Consider the following 15000-nt stretch of genomic DNA (forward strand, 5'->3'; position numbering starts at 1 on the left):
CGGGGACCCTCTGCGATTGACATGTATCTCGTGTAGGCCACTCCTCGGTGTAGTACCGCTCGCCGTTTGCTCCATCCTTACACGGCCAGCTTTGCGATTCACTATTATCTGCCTCATTTGCATGGCATTGACTGCTAATACATGGTTACGGGCGAACAGTCCCACCACTCCTTGACAACCCTTGCGCTGGGGTTGGGCTTTCCATACATACTATGGTGTGTGGTGGCTGTACAGCTGATGTGTATTATACAGCTCTTTTAGGACATTGTCATATTATTTCATTGCTTTGCACCTTCTGTACACATATCCGGGGTTCTGCTGTGGTTTCTACGCATGACATTTTTGTCATTATTTACAGTTTGTGCATGTTTTCTTTGGACATTCTCGGTGCCTTTCACCTTTGGCATATTGCACCTGTATGATACCTGACGTTGACAGCCTTCCGTTACTCCTTGCTCATGTTTGGGTAAATGTAAACCGTTTTTTTCGTTTTACATTGCCGTGCCCTTACGCTACGCATGCCCCACTTCGTGAATCGCTATTTGCCTTCATTTGCATGGTGCAATGCCACACACAGTGTGATTAGCATACCTACGCCGGGGGCGGCGCAGGTCCAGCGCACGCCGGTAGTGCACGTGGGATTGCTTCATACCTGAATCGCTCGGTGGCCATATTTGGCTTTATAACGCCGACGCTATGCTGGCGCCTGGCGCAAGGTTCATGAATCCCGGGGATTGAGTGTAACTGGAAACCATTTTAAATATACATAAGATGTGCAAGGAGTAAAGATATACAAAAGGATAAATTGTTTGTAGATTCTAAAATTTATTCTCAGACACAACAGAATATAGATATATTTACAAAATTTAATGCAAGGCAGTTAGGCTTCACAAAGGGGGTGATAAATTGTCCTAGTAACATTCAGGTAAGCTCAGATAGTGAAATCAAATTAGATTATATGCAACCTGGATCCATACAAAGTACAGGGAGGAGATGGAATTAGTAATAATGACCTGAGAACAATTCAGTGAGAATTTGCAGTATCATTATATCCATTATTTACTAGGTTGCATAAATATGGGGATATTCTTCAAGATTGGAAACATGCACTTGTTAAACCTGTCTTTAAGGGAAAGGGGAGTAGGAAAACCCACAGTCATACAGACCCTTAAGTTTATTTTCATGTTGTGGAAAAATAATGTAGACAGAGATATGGGCTAAGTTATTGTCAGAACTGGAAAGGTTGGAACTTGAAACCATATATCAGCAAGCACATGTTGGATATAGATTTATTACTACCTGCAACATGATGTTGTATAGCAATAGAATAACAGCTATGGATGACAAATTGTGCTGTGATGTAATTTTATAGATTTAAAATCAGCATTTGACAGGATCATACACAAAACACTGATCAATAAGCTAGAATAACTAGGTATTGATGAACTCTTTATAAGATGGATAGCTGAATGGCTTACAAATAGGATGTGTCAGGTATCATACAACAATTAGACAGGTGAAAAATCTTTCAGATCTATCTTTTTCATCAGAAATGTTCTACAGTCTGTGTGCAGATAACTTGAAATGGTACAGATACCTTGAAATTGGGTAAATTAGTTACATATGTTACAGGCAGGGCATATCTGCAAAAGAACTTGACTAAACTGACCATTTGGGCACAGGAGAATAATATGCTGATAAACACATCAAAAACTAAGCATATGTGATTTAGAGAACATAAAATTGAAAGGTGAATATTTAATACAGAACACAGTGATTGAAACTGTAGATTTATTTAAGGAAGTGGCTATATGGGTAGTTCTGGCTTTGAGATTTTCTAATCATATCAACTAATTGGTTAATGACAGCTATAGGACTATAAGTTGTATAAAAAGATTTATAAAGTCTAAGAAATCAGAAATTATTAAATCATTGTTCATTAGTTATATTAGACCCAAACTTGAGTATTGAATACATGGACACAGGTAACCTGTAAATGGTTAATCTCCCAGGCTCATGCTTACACTTATCAAGGGTATCAGAACTTGTCTGAGATTTGGGATGCATGGCTAGGCATAAAAAGGCCCTTGTGGTTATTAGCTTAGTAAACACTTATGAACCTAGTAACAATATGGAAACCTTATAAGAAAACAAGCATGAATAAACTGGAAAGCCTACAGGGAAAATATTCCAATAGCATCCATGGATGTGAAAATTTAAGTTATTATGAAAGACTAAAATATTTGACCAAGTACAGTGCCTCATATAGATATTTAAGAGGAGATATTTTCTCAGCTATATAGGGCATTTATAAACAACTACCTCTTAGAATGTTTGGGGTTATCAAAATGTAGTTGAAAATCATCAGGCAACCTATGTAGAAGATTCAATAGGAATGAGAAGTGTACTTAGTTGTTCTCTGACAGAGCAGCTGGTACATGGAATAAACTACAAAATAACATTAACTAGTTTAAGCATTTTTAAGAACAACCTGGACACTTGTGGGAAGAACTGTTTTGATATATTGATAGACTAGAAGGACATTAATGCCCATGCTTGAAATATTATGTATGCATGTATGTATGTACGTATGTATGCATGTATGAATTCACTGAAATCAATCCTTGATTGGGAAGGCAAATTCTAACCTGCAGTCTAAATGAATTCTTGCCCCCTTCTCATTCTATCTTTCCCTCTCTGATTGTTTGCTACTAATAACTTGGTTCCTTTATCAGTTTTTTCTAGTAAATTCCAGCCCCATCTTGCCTGTTGTCTGCACCCTTAATTGCAGTCATTCCTATCAGCAGAATCTCCTTTCTCCATTCCCGTGTTCTTAGGAATAATTTCTGCTATTTTATGAATATAATATTCTGTATGGATATTGTTATTCTCCTTAAGGATCTGTATCCAAAATCCTAGTCTCTCTTTTTTCCTTAGCTTCTCCCCTGTTTCATCATCATCACTTTTGAATTGAACTATAGCTTTCTGCTTGAGCTGTGTATGGGAGCCTTAACTATGTAGCTGTGAAATACCCCTTCATATCTAGTAATCCCAAACCACCTTGTTCTTTTGGAAGGATCAACTTGCCCTCTTCCCTCCCAGATAAAATACTTCAACCCTTTATTAATTGCTATCCACAACTTCTCCTCTGGTTGATAAAAATATGCCCGACTTGTGTATAAAACTAAAGGGACTAAAAACATTTTCACTGCTTGTATCTTGCTATCCATATCAATAAAGCAGAGCTTTCAGTTTGTCAGTTATTGTATTATCTTTTATTTAGCCTTTTCCCACATATCCTTTGCTGCCATAACAGAATCTTTTTTACCCCATATTCATAAGTACTTCATTTTATCATGTCCCCATAAATATAGGTATTGCTGAACCAATTCATGTGTAGGTACTCAGTTTACAGCTGTTGTCTTTGTTTTATCTTCATTAATTTTGTATCCCCAAAAGACCTGAAAATGAATTGTTTTTGTCTGGTTTTATTTGGTACAAAATAATATCATCTGCAAATAAAGCCAACCTTTCTTGATTACCACACCAATTATATCCTTGAATTTCTGAGTTCCTTAATTTCTTTGTCAATGGTTATAAATATAATAGAAATAACATAGGGGAAAGAGGACACACCTGCCTGGTTCCAGTGTTCAATCAGAACTTATCGGAGAGAAACCCCCACCACTTTAATTTTCTCCTCCAATCTCTCATATATCCTTAAAATTAACTGTATTTTTGTCAGGGAATGCAAATGCTTTCATTGCTCTACTCATAAAATCCCAGCTTACTCTGCATCAAGACCGGCCAACAGTAGTGCTATTTTCTTACATTGTACTTCTCTCTGGATCATCATTGTTATATTAATGCTGTTAAATGTTTTTTTCACTTCCACAAAACCACATTGATCCATATCTATCAATGTTGGAAGCATCCTTGCGATTCTTTTAACCATTATAGACATAAACATTTTATAGTCATGGTTTAGAATTGAAACTGGTTTATATGAAGCTGTGTCTGATGGTCTTTACTATCTTTAGGTATTACAGCCACACAGCTTTCATCCAGGATGTTACTACTTTCCTCCTTTTAAAATACTGTTAAACCAAACCTTTCAGGTCTTTATCACTTTCTTTCCTCCTAGTTTCCAAACTTCCATAGGAATACCATCTAATCCTGAAGACTTTTCTGTAGATTGGTTACACATCACCATTTTTTTCCAATTTCCTCCTATTCTGACTGTTGTCAGCCTCATATTTCTCTAACCTTGGGACATTTAATTCTTCCATAAACATTTCCATTTGTAGTTTTTCTTGATTTCCACATTTTTCTGCTTTATACAGATTTTCAAAACATTTCCAATGTATTTCTAATACCTCTACAGGATCTCTTCTTATTTTGCTTGCTATAGGCTTCCAAAGGTTGGCAACAGCCCTTTCTACTTTCTGTTGCCTGAGCTATTGTGCTAAAAGGTTTTGTGCTCTGGAGTTGTTCTTAAAAACAGTTGCTTAACAGCAATCTTTCTAAATTCATGCATATTATGAGGTAGTCCTTTATTTCTCTTTAGCACTCTGTAGTTATACCTCTTCTTGTTCTTTGAGATTCTCCCTATTCTACCATACATTAACCTTTGTCATTCTCTCTAAATAATTGTTGTTACTCTTAACCATATATTTTTTCTTTTCTTCCTATTCTATTTTTAAAATCCACTTTCATTTTATCCCACTCCCCAGCTATATTTTCTAAAGAAATTTCTATCTTCTCTAATAACTCTTGAATAATGTCCACAACCCATTCCGTAAATTCTCTATTTAACAGATAGGCGAGGAAGCACCATTCTCTCATTTTTATTTCATTACCCTACATTTGTATTTTAGCAATTATTGGTATGTGGTCTGAAATAATTATTGGATGCATATCAAAACTTTCAATTAAATGCACATGTTCCAGTGAAAAATAATTTTTGTCTAGCCTAGCCCAGTTTTTGTACCATGGGGAATAATATGTAAATTCTTTCTCAGTGTCTACTACTAAATTCACATCTTCCATAACTAACTTTTTCACAACTTTCTTCTTTTGTCATATTCTCCCTTCTAGGTCCCTCAGATACATCCTCACTGTTGCAAATCAAGTCAAAACCCATAAATAATACTCCCTGCTGAAAGCTGATTATTTCTCCCAAATTTTTCTTAAGCTCCACAATAGCGGTTTTGGGTGGAATATAAATATGTGCCAGCATAATACTCCTCCCTGGGCAGTAGCCCCTAACTACTACAAATCTACCATCATTATATTTTTCCTCTTCTGTCACTATTGAAGCTCATCTACCAATTAATAGAATTATTCCCCTTTTACCTTTGTCCCAGTTACTCAACTGAATAAACATCTTGAAATCATTTAACAAATTCACAAGCTCAGTTGTTTCTAAATGTGTCTCCTGCAGCATAGCTATTTGAATTCTGCATACTCTTCTTTTTTATATGCCTGTGAGACCATTTATATTCAAAGATAATATGGAAAGTGTTGCCATTATGATAAGAAGCTATCATTCCCACCTGTTATGTTTAACATATTTTTTAAATGTCTGGTTTCAGCTTTTGTGTTACATATGTACACTAATGTTTGACAAGATGATTTTTATATAGCTGTTTACTGTCATATCTATTTGAACCTATGTCCCATCTGACATAACGTTTTGTTTTAATGAAAACCCTGAAAAAACACACTCACAGAACACCCCAATAACATGCTAACTTAATAAAAATACACAAAACTGTTTGAATAATAAAATTTACCCCTCCTAATAGGAACAGTTGTCCTAGATTGATAGCAATACTCACAGGCTTTAATTGACCTATAATGAAGGTTATCTATGCTAAGACACGTGGTACAGCCTGTGCTTCTACTTACAGTATGTGCTGTCTGTTTTTGTCTCATCTTTATTTCTTTCCAATGTGTAGAAAACAACTTGAATGCTTTCAGAAAACATATCTGAGCCATTGGAAGAAAGAAGTATTCTGTTTTATTGCCCTTATCAGCTTGTCTCCATATAAACATTAGAACCAGTTACACAGTTGCCTTCAGCTGCAAACTTGTCATATTGCACTGTGAACCTTGATTTGCTAAAGGAAAACTTATTATTACATTCAATGTTCTTTTATTTACTTGCTTCACCTTCAAACTGGTTGTTAGATCAAGTCAAGGGCCTTAATCCAGTCATTCCCCATGTAAAAGTTAGAAAAAGCATATCAATTATACTTATATCATTATCCAGGCTTTCTTCTCTTTTTGCATTGCAGTGCCTACATTCCTTACAAGAAAGAAAGAAGAAGGGAAAAATACATCTGTTTACTTTAGTATCACTATTACAAACAAAAATAACTGAAAAAGCTTTACTATATAATATGCCATATATGTCATGTTTTATAAAAATACTGTTAAGATGAAAAAATGCTTTCCTTACAGTTACATCTTTCCTTCCTCTTCCTCTCTCCTTAATGTTTTCCCAAACATTAATGACATGAATTAGGGCATATGCTTTGGAGTACCATACAAGTTTAACAAAGTCAAAAAAGTCCAATATTTCCAGGTTTTCTTGTTCCACCATATTTCACAAATGTGAATGATGTTTTGTAATCCCACATTTATTCATTAATTTCTGAGTTGCTGGGTTTCTTCCTGCTGATTTCAGTCTTCCATCTCCAGTTTCTGGTTGATTTCTAACATTATCCAGGTTTTTCTAGTCAATTCCTGAGCTTTTTTTGTCTCTCAATGATTTTCCTGTGGAACATTGGAAAATGTTTCATTGGCATAGTGTCTGTTAATGGTTTATTATTAGAAGAATAAGAAGCAGAATCCCCCAATGTTTTATAGCTTACTTTTTGTTGGACAAATGTTTATATCTCCTTCTTAGCATGTTCTGCATCAAAAATGAGTTTGACCTTCCAGAAAAAAAATGTGTAGCTTGAATATCACACCTGCTTCTCAAAAGTCCCTGATTGCTGGAAAAAAATGTTCATTTTCTACATGGTGTACAGTGAGTAATAATTTTCTGCTCTTCTGTCTCTAACTTTAAGTACGTTGTCCTTTTGCCACAGTTTTGTCAGAATCAACTCTTTCTGCTAGTAGGATTGCATCTTTACTATTAGAGATCTTGGCTGCTTTCTCATGGCCACATTTGGAGCATACACAACTCCTGCTGTGAAATACCAGACCAGTTGCTTATTTGTGTTTTCATAAAATGAATACAGTCTGTTCTTTCCATTTTCTGAGGTACATCAGAAAACTTTAATTTTCCTTATGTGCTCTGTCTTCTAATTCTGCCATTTTTTTGAAACATCTCTTCTTGAGCAGTCTCATACTCAGCCAGCCTTTTCCTCATTTCAACCTCTGATTTTTGCAATTTGATCAGCTCATTTGAATATCTGTTTAATGCTTCTTCTATTTTTTCCCACCTTTTATTATTTGAGTTGATATACTCCTTCAGTTTTTCATTTGTTTTAATCATCTCTAAGCATGTTTGACTTTTTTTTCTTCTAAATTACTGGAAGTCATGACTTGTACCAAAGCAGGAGCTTGAACTGGTTTTTGCTGAACAGCTGCAAGATTCTTCTTGGCTAATGTTTTCTTCTCACCTTTTCTGGTTGATTTTCATTCAGTTTCTCTAAACATCTTCTTTGCTGGCATCTAGGTAATGCATTTGCTAGACAGAAACTGAAATTTACCCAAAATGACAAATTTACTGGCTCTCTTTTTTGTTTCTTTTTTTCACACTGTGAGAGCTGAAATTAAGCTGTTACTCAGTAGGCAGTTCTCCAGTTCTTCTTATTTATTTTTATTTATTTTTTTATTTTATTTTACATTGTTTATCGGGAAGGTCTGACTAGACACAGGTCTGTTTCAGCGGAGGCCCAGGGAGAAAAGCTCCACAAGTATTACATTACATTCACACGGTACAACGATATACATGCACAAAGATCCACAAGTATTACATTACATTAGTTAATATTCACAAGGTACAAGATATTCATACACAAACCATATTAGTTGAATGCAGTTTCAAACAATAGATTGAAACGAGTTACAGTTGAGATATCTGGTAGAATTTGAACAAATTTACCTTCTAGCATTGAGTCAATAAACTATTAGAGGTTGAGAACCATGGCAGAATTAATTATTTGGGAGAGTATTAATAGCAGTGAGTAGATTTGGTCTAGCCTGGGGAAGACATGAACATAGCCAGTTTTGCATAAAGTGGGATTTGATGTTTTTTTTTTGAAGAGGTAAGGTGAGGATATTTAGGTTAGGTGATCGGGTAGGAGGTTCCAGGTTTTTGCAATGCAGCAGGCAAAGAGGGATTTTCCAGCTTCATTTTTATGCTTGGTGACACTTATGTGATTCCAGTGTGTTGATCTTAGGTTTCTGGAGGGTGTGTAGGGTTGAATTAATTGTTGCAAGGCAGGTGTTTTCATAGGAAGGTAGTAGAGCTTATGGACAGTGGTACGTTGGTTGAGTAGGAGGAGTTGTGGAAACTCGAGCCAGTTGAGTTGTCTAAGGGATTGGCAGTGATGGGACCTATGAGTGGCTTCATTAGCAAATTTGGCAATTTTGTTGTAGCATGATTCAGTTTTAGAGAGCTCTGTTTGGTGAAGTTTGGTAAAGATTGGGGAAGCATAAAGAAGTATAGATAGATGGGTCCTAGCTATGGTGGATTTTGTGTGTCTGGTCATGTAGTAGTGGTTTCTATAAAGGAGTATGATGTTTTTGTTGACTTTCTTGATTGTTTGAGAAATATGGATGTCAAATTTGAGTTTATTGTCAATTTCTACTCCTAGCAGCTTAGTGTGTAGTGTTGGAGTGATATTAGTATTGTCTTTGGATATTATTTCAAAATTATTGTTTATGGGGGGAGATCTACCTGGACTGAAAAGAATAAGTTTAGGTTTTTTTTTGGATTAAGCAGTAGTTTGTCGTGGGTGTGGCCTGCACCTAATATAGTGGTATCATCTGCGTATGGACTATTGAGGCTATGTCATTAGTAAATAATGAGAATAGCAGTGGGCTGAGAATGGACCCTTGTGGGACACCAATGGTTACTGGGAGTAGGGGTAACAGATGGTTTTCCCAAAGAACAGCTTGTTGTCGGTTAGATAAGTAGCTACTGAACCAGAATAAGGTGGAAGAATTTATGTTAAAAGTGGCTAGTTTTTCTAGGAGTAAACTATGGTTCACCATATCAAAGGCTTTGGATAAGTCTAAGAATATGGAGGATATGAACAGGCTGTTATTTCTGTGGGTATTAACAGAGTTTGAAAAGGATAGTAATGCTGTGGTAGTACTGTGGGAAGGTCTGAATCCATGCTGGGGTGGGGCAAAATAGGTTGTTGTGAAGGATGAAATTCATTAGTTGTGAGTGGACTACCCTCTCTAAAATTATTTATTTATATATATATATATATATATATATATATATATATATATATATATATTTATTCCAGTTTGGTGACCGGGGAGGTCCAATGGGCTTGAGAGCCTATTTTCAGTGGAGGCCCGGGGAGAAAAGCTCCACAATACAAAGTCACATTACATAGAGAATTACAAGAAAAAAAATGTTGATAGGGGTGATAGTATTGCAATGGGGCAGTAGTTTGCAAGTTCAAGGGAGTGTCTCCCCTTGTGTAATGGTATTATATGAGATATTTTCCATGAATTGGGTACTTTGCATTCAGTTATAGATCTGTTAATGAGGATGGACACAGGATAGGCTATGGCCTCTGTGGTAATTTGTAGGAATTCTGCTGGTAGTTTGTCTACTGCTGGGGTTGTTGATTTCAGTTTTTTGAGGAGTTTGGTGATAGTTGTATTACTGACTGGTTCTAGGGAGAAACTAGGTGTATTGCTTTCTGTACTGGAAAGGATGGGAGCTGTTGTTGATATTGGGTGGGTGCTAGTTGTTTGGATATTGGCTAGGGCTTGGATAGTTTCAGTAAAGTATTTGTTAAAGTGGGTGGGGATGTCGTGTAGATTGTTTGGTAGTAGTGGAGAAGGGGTGGAAGATTTTCCTGGGTGTAGTAGGTTATTGATTGAGGCCCAAAATTTTTGGGGATTGTTGGGAGTATTTTTCCTGTAAAGTTTTATAGTAACTAGTTTTGTCAATTCTTTTTCTTCTTCTTTCAGCTTTTCCCAGTTAGAGGTCGCCACAGCGGATCACCTGTCCACTCATGATTGGCAGTGGAGTTTTACAGTGTTGAATTGCCAGCCTGGCGCGCAACCTTCCACAGAAGGCACACAGACACACACAGACACACACAGACACACACAGACAGACAGACACACACACACACACACACACACACACACACACACACACACACACACACACACACACACACACTCACACCGAGGGCCAATTTAGAGTGTCCAATCTACCTGCAGCATGTCTTTGGGATGTGGGAGGAAACCAGAGCACCCAGAGGAAATCCACGCAACCACAGGCAGGACTAGTTTTGTCAATTGTTATGTGTTTTTTGGCTTGATTACATAGTTCATGGTACCTTAGTTTTAGGGTAGGGGTTTTGTGTTTATGGAATTGCAACCAGGCTTTCTCTTTCTTTCATTAAGGACCTGGTGTCTTTTGATAGCCATGGTGCGTGGTTGGTTTTAATTCTGGTGGTTCTGGGTGGTGCATGGGAGTTCAGGATGTTTAGGAAGGTGGAGTTGAAGTATTCTACAGCTTCGTCTAGTGCTAAGTATTTTAGTGGAGACCATATACAGGATTTGAGTGAATTTATTACGTCTTGAGCTCTGAAGTATTTGCTGTTTTGTATGACCCTGACAATGGGTTGTTTAGTTAGGTGGGGTCGATTCCTAATCAGGTATGTTGCTTGATGGTCACTAAGGCTGTCAGGGAGACTGCCTGAGAGATGGGCTTGAGTGGGTTCAGATACTAGTATCCAATCCAAGACTGACTGTCGTTTAGAGGTTTTGTCTGTTCTTGTAGGAGTATTGATAATTTGGGTAAAACCATGGAGGTTAATATGGGTGGTGGGGTTTTGGCTGTTACAGTCAGACCAATCAAAGTTAAAGTCACCTGTAAGAAAGGTTTCCTGTGGATGAGTGATTTCATCCAATTTGGTAGGTTTTCGAGTGCATTAGTGTTGTTGCCTGGAGGTATATAACCTCCAGCTATTATAATTTGTTTGTTGGGGTTTAGTTTTAGTCTAGCTAATATTAGTTCTATGTCTTAGATTTCTTGAGACTTGTGTTCAATTTGTTCTATAGAGAGGTGACTTTGGAAAAGGATGGCTACACCCCCTCCTTTTTTTCCTGACCTTTCTTTATGTATAATATCATAGCCAGGGGCTGTTATTTCATTGTTGTGGTGGTTGGGCTTAAGCCAAATTTCAGTTAGTACTACAATGTCTGGTTTGTATAGGACTAGTAGGGCATGGAGATCATGTGTTTTGTTGAGTATGCTTCTTATATTTATGTTTAGAAGGAGGAGGGATGAGGTAGGTTGAACATATATTGGATTGGAGTTTGTTGGGTAGGTGCTATTACAAGTGTTGGGTCCTGGATTTGGGTGAATATCACTACAACATGACAGTTTTTGTAGTATGTGGAGGTAGAGTTTGTTTAGTTTGTGAGTTATTTTGATTATTTTATTGAGGGAGGTGGCTCGTAGTTTGTAGGTGATATTTCCATATAGATAAGAAGGTGGTGGAGACAGGGAGAGGGAGAGGCCATTTGGTGTTAGTGATGAGTAGGTAGTAGTGGAGGAAGCGATAGTTGAGTCAGTTTGCCATGGTCGTGGAGGGCTGATATGAAGATGTGTGTGATAGGATGAGAACATGGACAGGAGGAGGAGAGAAGAGAGGCCTAATGTGTGTAATAGGGTGAGTAGAAGGTGGTTGGTTGGAGTATAGGCCATATTGTTTAGATGTGAGGTGGGTTATGGACTAGGATAGAGCTGAAATATGGTAGAGATGGTGTTGAAATAAGGGTGTGGTATCCAATTTGGGATGTGTAGAAAAGGGTGTGATGGACTGTATTGGTGTGATGGATAATTACATGTACTGTGTGACTAGATAGTTTTTTTTTTTTTTTTTTTTTTTTCAAAACAGGTTTATTGTTTTAACATATAAGAGAAATATCATAACAATTTTATACAAGTAATTAAAAATAGGTATTATTATAATATTCAACAAAACAACTAAAGTATTTACAAAGACATCCACTACAATCAGATCAATTAATTAAACTAAAATACCATGCTATTGAAATTAAAATTTTTTTAACAAATTTTGTAAATTATCCCATACAATATAATAAGATGTTTTTCTATTTGTTCTTGTCCTAATTGTGTTTATTTCCATATGGCACACTATATTCATAACATTTTTAAATTCATTGAACGAAGGAGGTGTATCTGAAATCCATTTTCTAGTTATTATTTTCCTAGCCACTGCTAGAATAGACCATAACAAGGGAAGCTTAACCTTTTTAACACTTTGAGGTACAGGTGTGCTGAATAATATAAGAGATTTAGAAATAATGAAATTATCTGTAAAAAGAGCCTGCAAAAATTCATTAATTGACTTCCAGTATTCTTTCAATTTTATACAGTCATAAAACATATGAGCCCAGTCAGCATTAATTTCTACATTACATCTCTTACATAAAATATCTTTATTATTTATTTTATTCATCATCAAAGGTGTATAAAAGATCTATGTAAAAATTTCCATGTATAAAGTCTCCAGACAATGGAAGACATAGTTCTATAAGCAGATTCCAATATATATTGTTTATCTTGTTGATTTGGTGGGTCCCCATTAATAGAAGTGAAATAATTCCAGTATGAATCTACACTGTAAAAAGTTTCTTGTCTGATAATTTTATGTATGTATGAAAGTTTACCTTTATCAGAAACTTTATGTTGTAAATTTAATATCAAGTAATCAATCAGTGTTGGAATAGATTATTTAACTGTTATAGACATTAGATCTATTTTATTAATGAGATGTTGTCTAAAGGTCTGAACCTCTAATCAGCAAGTTTCTCTTAGATCAAATTCTTGTTTTAAGAAATCTAGATTTTTAACTTTATTATCAGATATCAACTGATACCAGTACTTTAGATCATTATCTATAGCTAAATGAGTTCCTTCAGAAGTAGATGACAAAAGCATACCCTGAGTATACATTATAGGGAATACAATAAAATTCCATTCCCTATACTTAGGGTGCATGAATATAAAGTTACGATAACTAATAATAATATTTAATGGGTAACAAACCATATGTTTAGGTGTAATAGGTGAAGTACAAAATTCCTTTAGTAACCATAACATGGAGTTATTTACAATCATATTTTTATGTGTTAAGGAGATTTTCATGAAGTGCATACTAATTAGCTCCCAATAATATTTCCATTTTATGACATATGACTGATCTATTAATAAAGTAATAACTTTTACAATAGAAGAGATAGTATATAAATTAAAGTCTGGAAAAGAAATACCCCTTGAGACCAGCTATTAGTATGTTTCTTTAATGCAATCCTAGGTCTATTAGGTGCCCATAGGAAATTTAACATTAGTGTATTCAGTTTCTTGATAATTATTTTTGTAGGTGGAAGTATTATTGATTGTATTAAGTATAAAATCTTGGGGAATATTATCATTTTAATAATTGTAAGTCTCTCCTCCATAGTAAAAACATATTATTCCAGGTATTAAAATATTTTGTATATTAAGAAAACAGGTATTATAATTATTATATATAATAGATTTAATATCTTTAGATAGTATTATACCTAAATAAGTTATCTGACCTGAATTGGGTACATATTTAGTAAAATCACTAATGAGAATATTTTTTCGTGCATATATAGGTAGTATTTTAGTTTTTCTTCATTGAATATTAAACCAGAAATACTTTTAAAATTCATCATGTTATCAAATAGAGACTGCATAGAAGAATTAGATCCTGCTGATGTAATTAGAACATCATCTGCAAAAGTTGAATTTTGGATGTTGTATTTTCATCTATTTCAAAACCCTCTATGTCAGTACTGTTTCTGATCAAATTAGCCCAAGGCTCCATTACTAAAGTGAATAATAGTGGAGAAAGTGGACATCCTTGTTTTGTACCTTTAAGAATGGGTATTTTTGTGAAACATATGTTCCTACCTTAATATAAGCCAACATTCCTTTGTATAAATGCTCAATTAGATTTACAAATGCATCTGAGAAGTTTGTGCACTTCATTAAGGTAAACAGATAGTCCCAACTTACTGAATCAAATGCTGAACTTATATCAAGACTAATAAGTGTTAAATCTTTCTTTTTCCTATTTGCAAAATCTATTAATGTTAAAGTTATTCTTATATTATCAAAAGTATTTCTATTTACAATGAAGCCTGTCTGATCTATATCTATAATGCCGGGAATGATTGTCTTCAATCTATCAGCAAAGATACTCATAAACATTTTATAATCAACATTAAGTAATGAGATGGGCGGCTATGAAGACCATGTAGTTGGATCTTTATTAGGTTTTAAAATTGGCGAAATAAATGTATATTGCCAAGATGGGGGTTATTAACTCAGTTTGGGCCAAAATAAAACCTTATGTATTAATGAATATGTACTTTTAGAAAGGATTTTATATATCTCTGGTATAATACCATCATTACCCGGTGCTTTGTTTGATTTAAGCTTATTTATTTGTGTAATAACCTCTGTATATGAAATACTTTTGTCCAATAGTTTAATCTGTTGTTTATTAAGCTTTTTATTCATGTTTGTGGTTATAAACTCCTTTATTTTATCTTTAGGTTCCATGTTAATGTTATTATGGTTAATTTTGTGAAAATGATTTCTAAATTCATCTAGTATTTCTGGTATACTAGAAACATTCTTCTTTTCCTTAGAGAAAAGATTTCTTTGATATGGTTTTGTTTATTCAACCTTTTGTTTTATTTTTAAGTCTATGTAAG

The sequence above is a fragment of the Protopterus annectens genome, chromosome 12.part0, assembly GCF_019279795.1.
Source record: "Protopterus annectens isolate FY-2018-M chromosome 12.part0, PAN1.0, whole genome shotgun sequence".
NCBI classification, from domain to species: Eukaryota; Metazoa; Chordata; order Ceratodontiformes; family Protopteridae; genus Protopterus; species Protopterus annectens.